Below are 12658 nucleotides of genomic sequence, written 5' to 3'. Positions count from 1 at the left end.
ACAAGTTTGGCAAAAATTTTAATATTGCCATTCAATAGTGCAATGGGCCTATAATTTTGACAATGTGCTGGGTTTTTACCTGGCTTGAGTATAGTGATAATTTGAGCCTCCAGCATTTCTGTAGGGAAAGCACCAAGAGAGGAGATTGAATTATACAAGGAGGTCAGGGTGGGCGATAGTTGATCACAGAGAGAAACATAAAGTTAATTTATGAAGCCATCTGGACCGGGGGCTTTATTATGCAGGAGTGATTTCATTACTTGAATTACCTCGGAGGAGGTCCACGGGGCATTTAATGTCTTGAGCTGTTCCGCAGAAAGGGAGGGGAGTTTGACGTCGACTAGGAAGGATTGTATAGAATCAGGAGTGGGTTGAAAAGTAAGGGGGTCAGAAGAAAGGTTGTACAGCTTGGTATAATATCTAGTGAATTGATTCGCTATGTCATATGGATTGGACACTTTACCACCCTGAGGAGAAATCCGATGTCTAATCCTATTACGTGCCTGGAGAGCGCGTAGCTTGCGAGCCAGCATTTCCACGGTCTATTACCAGTCAGGTAAAATTTCTGTCTCAACCTATTTAAAGCAAACTGGGTCCGTCTCATAAGGAGTTTCTGAAGTTGGCCTCGGATATCCTTTAATTCCCTATGTAGGGCCCTAGAGGGGTGGAGCTTATTCCTATCTTCAACCTCCTTAAGTTTAGATTCCAAGTCTTGTTGTTGTTGGATAGCTTGTCGTTTGAGTCTAGCACCAGCTTGGATCGCAGTGCCTTGCACAACTGCCTTAAGGGCACACCGGAAAGTCGTGATAGAAGTATCTGAGGGGGAATTAGTTTCCATATAGAGGGAGATGCAATCATCAATCGCTTTTTTAGATATAGGGTCCGACAGCAGGTGGGCAGATAGGTGCCACGGCCGAGGAGGGGTAAATTGGTGGCAAATATTCCAAGACCATAGGAGAGGAGCATGATCGGACCAGCAAATAGGCAGAACATCCACCTGTGCTGATTGCTGCAAAGTCCACTTATTGCAAAGAATAAGATCTATGCGAGAGTAGGAATTGTGCACTGGAGAGAAATACGTATAATCTCTCGAAGTTGGGTTCTGAACTCTCCACAAGTCATACAGGTCATATTCTGCCAGCAAATTATGGAAGGCTAGTGACGGGCCAGCCAGGCCGCAGACATCTGGGAAGAAGACCGAGGAGATCTATCTAATTTAGGATCAAGCACTAAATTATAGTCGCCCAACATAAGCAGGGCACCCTGACGAACCCTCGCAATAGTCGAGCAAACTTTTCTAAGGAAGGGGACTTGGTTAGAATTGGGAGCATAGAGAGATACAATCGTAACCATCTTATCCTCCAATTTTCCAACTAGAATGAGGAAACGTCCATTCTTGTCAGCTATCTGGGACAGCAGTTCAAACGAAACAGAGCTCCGAAAAAGAACAGCCACTCCATTGCGCTTGAAGGGGCCATTTGCAAACAAGCCAACTGTGTATCTCCGGTCTCTCAGAGCGGGGGGACCTGCTGACGAAAAATGCGTTTCCTGCAAGGCAACTATGTCAGCTCTGTGTTTATGAAAAGTGGTCAAGGCTAGCCTGCGTTTATTGGGGGAGTTCAACCCTTTAACATTCAATGAATATATTTGTACCATTTAAAATGTAGAAAAAGCAAATACAGCTGACATTCCAAATTGAGGGGGGGGGGGACAAACTAGGGAAAAAAGAGGAAAGGACAGGCAGGAAAAACCAAAAGGGCCCATTATATCGGGACCGCATTGCTACTGCAGGGGAAAGGTATGCAGTAGAAAAAGTATGGGGAGGTGGCGGTAGTATCACCACCCGGGGTACAAAAGGCACATGTATACTTGGAGCAATAACGTATAGCCAAACTACAAGTACCAATAAGCACATCAACTAATAATGTAAGTGACTAGTGAGATACCCTGATGTGTACAGTAAGAAGAAAAAGAAAGATAAAAGAGATAGAATCAGAGGAAAATGCAGGTACACATAGTAATATAAACAGCAAATGAAGGAACCAAAAGCATACACATATATAACAGATAAACTCACGTATCCGGTATGCATTATAAGGGGGACGGAGTCCCCAAACAAACATGAAGATCAACCAGGAACTACATTAATTGGAACATTGAATACTCAAGTCAGGTTGCAGACCACTCACGGGTAAGTGGCAGGCGAGGTTTCAATGTAGAGGGCACTTTGACCGAAACATCCCAGTCATTAAGCAGCTTAACCCCAGCGTCCAGAGTGGCAACTACGTAGGAGGAATTCTCATGGGAAATCACCAGTTTCACTGGGAAGCCCCATCTGTATCTAATGTCATGAGAACGTAGTGCCTCCGTGATAGGAGCCAGAGCTCTACGTTTAGAGATGGTCAGTGCCGAGAAGTCAGGAAATACTTGTATGCCTCCAAGCGTATCCGAATCAGACGCAGATCTGGCAGCTTGCATTATCCGTTCCTTGGTCGTGAAGAAGTGAACACGGAGGAGGGTATCCCGAGTGTAGGAGGCGGAAACCGACCGTGGTTTCAGAAGCCGGTGAATGCGATCGATGAGAATGCCAGATTCAGTCCGTGACTGCACTTGCTCTCTGTGGCTGTCAGTGACTGACATTGGGAAGTGTTTCCTCCTTCTAGATTGCCAGACCGGACTGCAATTAGAAGAGAGCTGGCTTCCTGTGTGAAGCCACTCCCTGCCTCTTCAGTCCTAGCCGGTTTCTATGGGCTGTAGTCTGTGTAGTCCATAGAATCTGGGGTTTTGTGCATATGCAGCCTGGTCGCCGCTAATACGCATGTGCCAGTCCCGGCACCTGAAAAATCCATTGTGCCAGGACCCGGGGGACGGGATGACTGTCTTCTCTCCTGCTCTACCCTCTTCAGGCAGGAACAGATAGCGGCAGCCCCCCTACCACCATCAGGTAGGAGCCACCGCTGGAACTGACTATTCATTTATTGCCTGATATATCCCACCCCTTGGCAAGTGCTGTTGTAACAAAATAATCAATGTTACTAAATTCACCTGTCAGTGGTTTTAATGTTATGGCTGATGGTGTTTGGTACAGCCTTCAAAAAGTTACAATATAGCCCTGGCTGATATTTGTGTGTTAACAGAGATATATATATATATATATATATATATATATATATATATATGGGCGGGATGTTCTAAAGCTTACTGCCACGGTTTTTCCCATTTACCGCAGAGGTTATTTAATGCAGAGAGCTATGTACTAAACCTCGGGCACTGAGAGATGCCCATCTCACCGTAATGCTGGATAGCCGGGCAGGCGGACAGCCAGCAGCAGCAGGAGCAGCTGACCGGCAACAAGAGGCTGCAGCTTTTGTGACGCAGGGTTCGGGGGATGAGTGTCCTCTGCTGGAGTACTGCAGCTCCGAGGGTGTGGGCTCCGGAGGCTCTCAGCACTGTTGTACTGTATATCCAACTGCCGCAGGTATGTACAGCGGCAGCCCGCACCCTCAGCTGCTGTTCTCCGGCATGCTGCTCCTGCTGGCTGTGTGTGTGTGTGTGTGTGTGTGTGTGTGTGTGTGTGTCGTTCCCGCCCCCCCCCCCCCCTTCCCCGGCTTGGCTACCCAGCATTACGGTGAGAAGGGCATCTCGGTTCCCGAGGTTTAGTACATATCTATCTGCGTTAAATAGCCTCTGCAGTAAGTGGGAAAAACTGTGGCGGTAAGCATTAGTACATCCGGCCGTATATGTTTGATGTGCTTTGAGAATCGCATACCATCTTTGTCAAGTGATATTTTACCAAAATGTCATTTACATCTTTCTTCCACAATGACAGTAATCAGCTGGATGGAAGTCATGCTTAGTCAAAATTGTGCTATAGTGTGTTTTCTCTGACGTCCTAGTGGATGCTGGGAACTCCGTAAGGACCATGGGGAATAGCGGCTCCGCAGGAGACAGGGCACATCTAAAGAAAGCTTTAGGATCACCTGGTGTGCACTGGCTCCTCCCCCTATGACCCTCCTCCAAGCCTCAGTTAGATTTTCTGTGCCCGACGAGAAGGGTGCACACTAGGGGCTCTCCTGAGCTCTTTGTGAAAGTTTTAGTTTAGGTTTATTATTTTCAGTGAGACCTGCTGGCAACAGGCTCACTGCATCGAGGGACTAAGGGGAGAAGAAGCGAACTCACCTGTGTGCAGAGTGGATTGGGCTTCTTAGGCTACTGGACATTAGCTCCAGAGGGACGATCACAGGTTCAGCCTGGATGGGTCACCGGAGCCGCGCCGCCGGCCCCCTTACAGAGCCAGAAGAGCGAAGAGGTCCGGAAAAATCGGCGGCAGAAGACTTTCCTGTCTTCAGATAAAGGTAGGCGCACAGCACCGCAGCTGTGCGCCATTGCTCTCAGCACACTTCACACTCCGGTCACTGAGGGTGCAGGGCGCTGGGGGGGCAGCGCCCTGAGACGCAATAAATCGATAGAAAACCTTTTATGGCTAAAATAAATGCATCACATATAACTCCTGGGCTATATGGATGCATTTAACCCCTGCCAAAACATACAAGAAAACGGATGATAAGGACGCCGAGAAAGGGGCGGAGCCTATCTCCTCAGCACACTGGCGCCATTTTCCCTCACAGCTCAGTTGGAGGGAAGCTCCCTGGCTCTCCCCTGCAGTCACTACACTACAGAAAGGGGTTAAAAAAGAGAGGGGGGCACAAATTAGGCGCAGTATAAACAATACAGCAGCTATAAAGGGAAAAACACTTATATAAGGTTATCCCTGTATATATATAGCGCTCTGGTGTGTGCTGGCAAACTCTCCCTCTGTCTCCCCAAAGGGCTAGTGGGGTCCTGTCCTCTATCAGAGCATTCCCTGTGTGTGTGCTGTGTGTCGGTACGTTTGTGTCGACATGTATGAGGAGAAAAATGATGAGGAGACTGAGTAGAGTGTCTGTAATAGTGTTGTCACCCCCTGGGGGGTCGACACCTGAGTGGATGTACTGTTGAAATTGCGTGACAGTGTCAGCTTTGTATAAAAGACAGTGGTTGACATGAGACAGCCGGCTACTCAGCTTGTGCATGTCCAGACGTCTCATACAGGGGCTCTAAAGCGCCCGTTACCTCAGATACAGACGCCGACACGGATACTGACTCCTGTGTCGACGGTGAAGAGACAACCGTGATTTCCAATAGGGCCACACATTGCATGATTGAGGCAATGGAAAAAGTTTACACTCTTCTGATAATATAAATACCACCAAAAAAAGGGGTATTATGTTTGGTGAGGAAAAACTTCCTGTAGTTTTCCTGAATCTGAGAAATAAAATGAGGTGTGTGATGATGCGTGGGTTTCCCCCCGATAACATTTGATAATTTCTAAAAAGTTATTGGCAGTATACCTTTTCCCGCCAGAGGTTAGGGTGCGTTGGGAAACACCCCCTAGGGGGGATAAGGCGCTCACACGCTTGTAAGAACAAGGGCTCTACCCTCTCTGGAGATGGCCGCCCTTAGGGATCCTGCTGATAGAAAGCAGGAGGGTATCCTAAAATGTATTTACACACATACTGGTGTTATACTGCGACCAGCAATCGCCTCAGCCTGGATGTGCAGTGCTGGGTTGGCGTGGTCGGATTCCCTGACTGGAAATTTGATATCCTAGATAAGGACAGTATATTATTGCCTATAGAGCAATTAAAAGATGCATTTCTATATATGCATGATGCACAGCGGAATATTTGCCGACTGGCATCAAGTATAAGTGCATTGTCCAATTATACCAGTAAAGTGGTCAGGTGATGCGGATTCCAAACGGCATTTGGAAGTATTGCCTTAACAAAAAAGGGGATGTACCCCAGGTCGCCTCTCAAAATAAGACGCCGTATTATCAGGCGCAGTCCTGGTTGGCAAGCGGACAAAAGGGTTCCTCTTTTCTGCTCGTGACAGAGGGAGAGGAAAATGGCTGCAGAGATCAGCCAGTTCAAAGGAACAGAAACTCTTTTCCGCCTCTGCCAAGCCCTCAGTATGACGCTAGGGCTTTACAAGTTCAGGCACGGTGGGGTCCCGTTCTCAATGAATTTCAGTGCGCAGTGGGCTCACTCGCAAGTAGACCCCTGGATCCTTCAGGTAATATTTCAGGGGTACAAATTGGAATTCGAGACGTATCCCCCTCGCCGTTTCCAAAGGTCTGTTTTACCGACGTCTCCCGCTGACAGGGAGGCAGTTTTGGAAACCATTCACAAGCTGTATTCCCAGCAGGTGATAATCAAGATACCCCTCCTGCAACAGGGAACGGGGTATTATTCCACACTATTGTGGTACCGAAGCCAGACGGCTCGGTGAGACCGATTTTAAAATCTTTGAACACTTGCATACAGAGGTTCAAATTCAAAATTGAGTCACTCAGAGCAGTGATTGCAAACCTGGAAGAAGGGGACTACATGATGTCTCGGGACATCAAGGATGCTTACCTTCATGTCAAAATTTACCCTTCTCACCAAGGGTATTTCAGGTTATGGTACAGAACTGTCACTATCAGTTCGGACGCTGCCGTAGGGATGGTCCACGGCACCCCGGGTCTTTACCAAGGTAATGGCCGAAATGATATCCCTTCGAAGGAAGGAAATTTTAGTTATCCCTTACTTGGACGATTCCCTGATAAGGGTAAGATCCAGGGAACACTTGGAAGTCGGTGTAGCACTATCTCAGGTAGTGTTGCGGCAGCACGATTGGATTCTCAATATTCCAAAATCGCAGCTGGTTCCGACGACTTGTCTTCTGTTCCTAGGGATGATCCTGGACACAGTCCAGAAAGAAGGTGTTTCTCCCGGAGGAGAAAGCCAGGGAGTTATCCGAGCTAGTCAGGAACCTCCTAAAACCGAACCAAGTCTCAGTGCATCAATGCACAAGGGTTCTGGGTAAAAATGGTGGCTTCCTACGAAGCAATCCCATTCGGCAGATTCCACGCAAGACTTTCCAGTGGAACCTACTGGACAAATGGTCCGGGTCGCATCTTCAGATGCTTCAGCGGATAACCCTGTCACCGGGGACAAGGGTATCCCTCCTGTGGTGGTTGCAGAGTGCTCATCTTCTAGAGGGCCGCAGATTCGGCATTCGGGACTGGGTCCTGGTGGCCACGGATGCCAGCCTGCGAGGCTGGGGAGCAGTCACACAGGGAAGGAATTTCCAGGGCTTATGGTCAAGCCTGGAGACATCTCTTCATATAAACATTCTGGAACTAAGGGCCATTTACAATGCCCTAAGTCAAGCGAAACCCCTGCTTCAGGGTCAGGCGGTATTGATCCAATCGGACAACATCACGTCAGTCGCCCACGTAAACAGACAGGGCGGCACGGGAAGCAGGGGGGCAATGGCAGAAGCTGCAAGGATTCTTCGCTGGGCGGAAGATCATGTGATAGCACTGTCAGCAGTGTTCATTCCGGGAGTGGACAACTGGGAAGCAGACTTCCTCAGCAGACACGATCTACACCCGGGAGAGTGGGGACTTCATCCAGAAGTCTTCCACATGATTGTGAACCGTTGGGAAAAACCAAAGGTGGATATGATGGCGTCCCGCCTCAACAAAAAACTGGACAGGTATTGCGCCAGGTCAAGAGACCCTCAGGCAATAGCTGTGGACGCTCTGGTAACACCGTGGGTGTTCCAGTCAGTGTATGTGTTCCCTCCTCTGCCTCTCATACCAAAAGTACTGAGAATTATACGGCAAAGGGGAGTAAGAACGATACTCGTGGCTCCGGATTGGCCAAGAAGAACTTGGTATCCGGAACTTCAAGAGATGCTCACGGACGAACCGTGGCCTCTACCTCTAAGAAAGGACCTGCTCCAGCAGGGGCCTTGTTTGTTCCAAGACTTACCGCGGCTGCGTTTGACGGCTTGGTGGTTGAACGCCGGATCCTGAAGGAAAAAGGCATTCCAGATGAAGTCATCCCTACCCTGGTCAAGGCCAGGAAGGACGTAACCGCAAAACATTATCACCGCATTTGGCGAAAATATGTTGCGTGGTGGGAGGCCAAGAAGGCCCCTACAGAGGAATTTCAACTGGGTCGTTTCCTCCATTTCCTGCAAACAGGACTGTCTATGGGCCTAAAATTAGGGTCCATTAAGGTTCAATTTTCGGCCCTGTCGATTTTCTTCCAAAAGGAACTGGCTTCAGTGCCTGAAGTTCAGACATTTGTAAAAGGGGTACTGCATATACAGCCTCCTTTTGTGCCTCCAGTGGCACCTTGGGATCTCAATGTTGTGTTGAGTTTCCTAAAGTCACATTGGTTTGAACCACTCACCACTGTGGACTTAAAATATCTCACATGGAAGGTGACGATGCTGTTAGCCCTGGCTTCAGCCAGGCGTGTGTCAGAATTGGCGGCTTTATCATATAAAAGCCCTTATTTAATATTTCATTCTGACAGGGCAGAATTGAGGACTTGTCCTCAATTTCTACCTAAGGTGGTTTCTGCATTTCACATGAAGCAACCTATTGTGGTACCTGCGGCTACTAAGGACTTGGAGGATTCCAAGTTGCTTGACGTGGTCAGGGCCCTGTAAATATATGTTTCCAGGACGGCTGGAGTCAGAAAATCTGACTCGCTGTTTATCCTGTATGCACCCAACAAACTGGGTGCTCCTGCTTCTAAGCAGACGATTGCTCGTTGGATTTGTAGTACAATTCAGCTTGCACATTTCTGTGGCAGGCCTGCCACAGCCAAAAATCTTAAAATGCCCACTCCACATGGAAGGTGGGCTCATCTTGGGCAGCTGCCCGAGGGGTCTCGGCTTTACAACTTTGCCGAGCAGTTACTTGGTCAGGAGCAAATACGTTTGTAAAATTCTACAAATTTGATACTCTGGCTGAGGAGGACCTGGAGTTCTCTCATTCGGTGCTGCAGAGTCATCCGCACTCTCCCGCCCGTTTGGGAGCTTTGGTATAATCCCCATGGTCCTTACGGAGTTCCCAGCATCCACTAGGACTTCAGAGAAAATAAGAATTTACTTACCGATAATTCTATTTCTCGTAGTCCGTAGTGGATGCTGGGCGCCCATCCCAAGTGCGGATTGTCTGCAATACTGGTACATAATTATTGTTACCAAAAAATTCGGGTTATTGTTGTAGTGAGCCATCTTTTATAGAGGTTTCTCTATTATCATGCTGTTAACTGGGTTCAGATCACAAGTTGTACAGTGTGATTGGTGTGGCTGGTATGAGTCTTACCCGGGATTCAAAATCCTTCCTTATTGTGTACGCTCGTCCGGGCACAGTATCCTAACTGAGGCTTGGAGGAGGGTCATAGGGGGAGGAGCCAGTGCACACCAGGTGATCCTAAAGCTTTCTTTAGATGTGCCCTGTCTCCTGCGGAGCCGCTATTCCCCATGGTCCTTACGGAGTTCCCAGCATCCACTACGGACTACGAGAAATAGAATTATCGGTAAGTAAATTCTTATTTTCTTTTTCATCCACTAGGGGTCACTGGAGTACTCTTGGGATATGGACGGCTTCCGCAGGAACAGGGCACTGAATATTTAAATTTAGAACACTCCACCCCTCCATATCCCAGAGTACCTCAGTGTTTTTTCTGTGCTCATTGTAGCAACAAGGCTTGTGTGGCTTATCCACGCTTCTTTTGAATATATTTTTATTTTTATTATATATATTTTTTTTTTCTTTTCATTTTACCACATCCCTTCCCCCCTTCCAAAAGGCGAGGGTCCGGGATAGTGGAAGCTGCTACAAGCAGCTCTGGCGTGTTGGTCCTCACTAAAGAGCACCCTCACAGCCAAGTGCAGACATCCTGCAGAAAAGGCTGGACGGTGCTTGCAGAGAAGCCCCGTCATAGCCTCACCACAGGAGTCCAGGTATGTTGGAGGATGGGGCGGTCAGCTCACGCTGCCGCCCCGCTGTGTGGGGACACAGTTTCTGAGAGCGCCGCCCGCCGCAATGTAAGCCGCCCGCCGCCGCTGCTTAATGCCCCGCCGCAGAGCCGCGCCGCCCGCAGGTCTTTCATTCATAGAGCCGCTTCACGGCTCCATGGAGCGCGCTCCCCGGCTCCCGCTGTCCGTTCCCCGGCGCCCGCTGGCGGTCCCCCGGCTCCCACCGTCCGTTCCCCGGCTCCCGCTGGACGTCCCCCGGCTACCGCTACCAGCTCCCTGTCCCCTTTTAGATGCTCCTGGTGTTCCAGTACACGGAGCACACGGGGGGGAGCTCAGCACACGCAGCTGCACGGGGGGGGAAGCAGCAGCAGCAGTATGCTAGGCTGCATAGATTATAATAAAAGCATAGGCTATTAGGCTTTTATTACCACTATCCCAGGTTATATATCTGTTTTAAAAAATTATAACCTGTACTGTGATTATAAGTGAAAGCATGGCTTGGGGGCCATTTTAACCATGCTTCCTGTTCTTCCTGTTGTGATTCCAGAACGTTCCTGTCCTACATCTCTACTCCACCGGAGGCGCAGGGGTGTTAGTGGGAATTTGGGATCACATTTCATAGTACTGGCCACGTGTACTGCAATTGGCCAGATATATATATAGACACACCTTAGTACTATTTTACTGAGTCGTGCAAGTTGTCTGTCTTTGTATATTGTATTGTCTGTCTGCATAATGAGTAAGGCACCTGCAAAAACTAAAAAGCAGTTTCACTGCAATGTCTGTAACAGTGTGTTACCGGATGGATCTACCACATGTACAGTATGTTTTGTGAATTCTGCTACGAATACAATTTCTGCTCCGGTTTTAAATCCAGTTTCTTCCCCGGACCCTCCATGGGAGATGCTAGCCAATGTACTGGCTGGGTTGCAATCCGAATTGGCCGCCTCTCGACAAGAGCGGGAAGCGGCAAGATCTGAGTCTAGGGTGAGACCGCCAGAACTACCGGAGGTGTCTCAGCCTTGCCAAAAGTCCAAATCCATTTTGGGTAGACGGGATAAATTTCATATGTCTTATGATTTACCAGTTTCTGCTATGTTGCATTCTGACGATTCCATGCCAGACCTAACTGCGGAGGAGGGTGAAGTGGACCAGCAGTCAGATAGTGATGATTTTAACAGCCCAGGCATTGATAATCTCATCAGAGCGGTGCGTCAGTCTCTGAAGTTTACAGAAACTGAGGAGCCTCTGACAAATGATGAAGTCGTATTTACTAAACGACAGAGATCTCCAATGTGTTTTCCTGTTTTGGAGTCTCTTAATAAGATGTTAGTAGAAACACGAAAGAATCTAGATAAACGGTTTTCTATACCTCGCAGATTTAAGTTTAGTTACCAGTTTCCAGACTCGGTGACAGGTACATGGGAGAATCCGCCAATGGTTGATTCGTCTGTGTCAAAACTTACAAAGAAATTAACCATACCAGTGCCAACTGCTACTACACTTAAAGACCCTTCAGACCGCAAAATAGAAACTATGCTAAAGTCCATGTATATAGCAGCAGGAGTGATGCTGAGACCTGGGTTGGTTGGCATTTGGGTCACTAAGGCGCTCATAGTATGGATAACAGAACTCAAGTCTGCCCTACATGACGATCACCTTATACTTCTGGCTGATCAAATCTGTGAGGTTGCGGAGTATCTATGTACAGCTTCTACTGACGTCTGTCAGCTCACTTCTCGCATTTCATCGTCACTGGTTACAGTACGACGAGCACTCTGGCTGCGTTCTTGGCAAGCAGAGGCAGAGGTCAAAAGAGGTATAGAGGCGTTACCTTACGGTGGCGAGAAGTTGTTTGGTCCTGAATTGGACAAATGGATTTCTGAGGCCACGGGAGTAAAGTTTGTTTTCTTACCATTGCCTTCAACGGTACCAAGACGGAGATACTCTGGACCTGCGTTCAAATCCTTTAGACCTCAGCCCTTTCGCAGGCGTGGCAGAGGAACAGCCACGCCTGGTAGACGAGGTCGAGGACGTGGTTTCCAACAAACCAACACCAGTCGTCAGGACGCTAAGGTCACCGACAAGCCAGGGGCATGACGGGCTCCCAGCCCATCTCGGATCTCCAATTGTGGGAGCACGCCTTCAGACGTTCCATTTGGCATGGTTCCAGACATCCACAGATGGGTGGATCCGCAATTTAGTGTTAAAAGGTTACAAAATAGAGTTCGACTGTCTTCCGACACTGCGGTTTTTCAAGACAGGACTGCCTCTCTCGGATGACAATAGGGCGGATCTGCAAATTGCCATTCAGTCCCTGCTGGATTCAGCAGTTTTGATTCAGGTCCCGGTACAACAACAAGGTCAGGGTTATTATTCCAGTCTGTTTGTGGTACCGAAGCCGGATGGCTCCGTCAGGCCAATATTGAACTTAAAGGGTCTCAATCAGTGCGTCACTTACTACAGATTCAAGATGGAATCTCTGCGGTCAGTAATTACAGGATTAGAGCCACAGGAATTCATGATTGTGCTAGATCTCAAGGATGCGTACTTACACATTCTGATTTGGCCACCTCATCAGAGGTTCTTGCGTTTTGCAATATGGCAGAACCATTACCAGTTTCAGGCTCTACCATTTGGCCTCTCGTCAGCGCCTCGGGTATTCACCAAAATGATGTCTGTGATGATAGCTCATCTCAGATCCCTGGGAGTGACAATAGTTCCATACTTAGACGATCTGCTCATCAAAGCTTCGTCTCAACAGATGCTCCTCCAACATGCGTTGCTA

General features: G+C 48.4%; 1 protein-coding gene across 2 annotated transcripts in view; it reads left to right on the top strand.

Moving 5' to 3' along the window:
- AFF1 (ALF transcription elongation factor 1) overlaps positions 1-12658 on the top strand; it is a 346973-nt gene that overhangs the window by 301633 nt on the left and 32682 nt on the right. The window lies entirely within an intron of this gene.

The sequence above is a fragment of the Pseudophryne corroboree genome, chromosome 1 (genome assembly GCF_028390025.1).
Source record: "Pseudophryne corroboree isolate aPseCor3 chromosome 1, aPseCor3.hap2, whole genome shotgun sequence".
Lineage (NCBI taxonomy): Eukaryota > Metazoa > Chordata > Amphibia > Anura > Myobatrachidae > Pseudophryne > Pseudophryne corroboree.
Note: the sequence above shows the minus strand (reverse complement) of the source record. Positions and strands in the feature narration are given on the sequence as shown.